The sequence below is a fragment of the Panicum virgatum genome, chromosome 1N, assembly GCF_016808335.1.
Source record: "Panicum virgatum strain AP13 chromosome 1N, P.virgatum_v5, whole genome shotgun sequence".
Lineage (NCBI taxonomy): Eukaryota > Viridiplantae > Streptophyta > Magnoliopsida > Poales > Poaceae > Panicum > Panicum virgatum.
Genome location: NC_053145.1, coordinates 13,474,617 through 13,476,827, shown reverse-complemented (window position 1 = coordinate 13,476,827; position 2,211 = coordinate 13,474,617).

The window sequence follows — 2,211 nt, the reverse complement described above, 5'->3', positions numbered from 1 at the left end:
GCCGGTCAGACCGGTACACCAGACCGGTCAGACCGGTCCTACCATGAACAAAACTAGGATTCATGTCGCGGCAAAACTAGCTCACCAAAACTCAATCTCTTCTAGCCACTAGTTCCTGGGACACATTAGGACGTATTTGACCGGAGGGAATCGCCTAAAACCATCTAGGACTAGAGATCGATCCAAATTCCTAAATTACCTTGAAGGAGTCCTTTTCCCGTGAAGAACTTGAATCTCTTGCTCCCCAAGGATGGAATCAAGGAGAAGATGACCCCCCCACGCTGATTTGATCTTTCCCCGGCCTTGGAATCCGATGGGGGGAAATGATTTGGGTTCTAGGGTTTGGGGTGAGAGTGGAGGAGGAAGAGAGCTCGGGCTCGGGCGGAGCACGGCTCTGGTGAGGGAAGGGAGTGGTTGGGAGAGAGAGAAGAGTGAGATTTAAATGTTGTGGGACCCAAAACACCCAGCTCGGGTCATACCGGTCAGACCGGTCGTTCATACCGGTCAGACCGGTCCGGGAACGGGATGTTACACTTTCTCTCTCTCTTTTTTTCGAAGGAAACCTCATTTTCTCATTTGATGTCTTAATTTGACTGGCTTCATTGTTGGAGTATGAAATTTCCTATACCTAGCGAACTTGAGGCCGATTGGATTGCTCTCCAGTCCGGATCACATCCTCTACTCACATTATCAATGTGCCTGTTCAAGCAGATCTGCGTACACCTGTTAGGAACCTCAAATTACAAGCAAATATACGGATGGTTGCATGTAAATAATTTTGGTTGCACTATAGATGAGTGGTGACTATTTGATGAAGTTCTTATACATTTCTTGTTTTCTTGTCCTCTCTGCCTACTTACCTAGCGAATAAGTATGGTAGCGGATCAAATTCGTATGGAAACGGATTCAGATGTTTCAGATATCCATCTTCCCATCCCTAGGATAAAAGTGAATCAGACTCACATGAAAACGGATTCAAATATTTCGGATATCCATCTTCACTTTTCCATCCCCGCCTCATTGCCCCCCAACCTACAATGAGGATAGATGTATAGGTAGAATATAGCAAGTTATATAACTCTCTGTGTTTGGCAAGATCGAACTCTAAAGACAAGTTGAACGCAGCAAATAAAATAAAGCATACTTGCATTTTGTTGGGCACACAACACACTCAACCGACACACCCGAATACATATTACCTCCATTTTAGAAAATAAATTACTATAGATTCAAAATTTGTTCAAAAAACAAGTCATTTTACACTATTTAGTATGTATACATGCATGCGATGAATAATTAGTACAAAATATGGTTAATAAATAGGAATAAGCAAAATATTTTATATTCTTGTTAATTTGTTTTAGAATTCTTTGAATGATTTATTTTTGGGACGAAGAGCAATAATTTCCTACGCAGCTGTTGGCTGGCCAGCATCAAACCACATCTCCTCGGCCTCCATTTTCCCTTGGCGCTTGGTGCTCATGCTTGAGGCTCTGTTCGGTCTTCTTCAAAACCAGGTGGAATGAGGTGGATTAAATCCTAGACAAGTCATTTTAGGATTCAATCCCCCTTTGTTCCATCCTATTCCACCTGATTTTAAAGAAAACCGAACAGTCCCTGAGGCAGCTAGCATCACTGTGTCCAGCCCTCATTTGCTTGGATCTCCTTCATGGCTTGGTTTCTGGATCCATGGATGGATTGGTAAGGGTTGGAGAGGGAGAAGGATGGTTAAGAGAGACGCACATAGCATCGGAGGATTGTTCCACACTGCAGGAAGCGAACCAAACTTCAGCTTGACTTCTGTGAACCTCAGCACTGAATCGAAGCCTGGATGGAGGCTGTTTTAGGCAAATAACAGAACTTATGGTTTCGTATTATGATTTTTTTTTTGTAAAAATCAGGTGTGCCCAATGCCGTGTAACAGAGCGGATGTGCAGCTGCCCAGGGCTGCAAATGTGTTGGCTCCTGGCTCAAATGTATTCTGAGCCAGATACCAGACAATATCTGACTTGGTTTCCAGCAACATGCTTGGAACCTGTAGTTAATGGGACTCAACATTCATGTCAAATTAAAAGAATTGTTAGTCAGATAGCCTTAGCCAGAAGAAAAAATGAATTCACATTCAGATTTCCCTGAAAATAGCGTGTAGTCATTTGCAAGAGGTTGACACTAGATAAAACAGAAGAAAGCACAAAACTCGAACACAAGTAA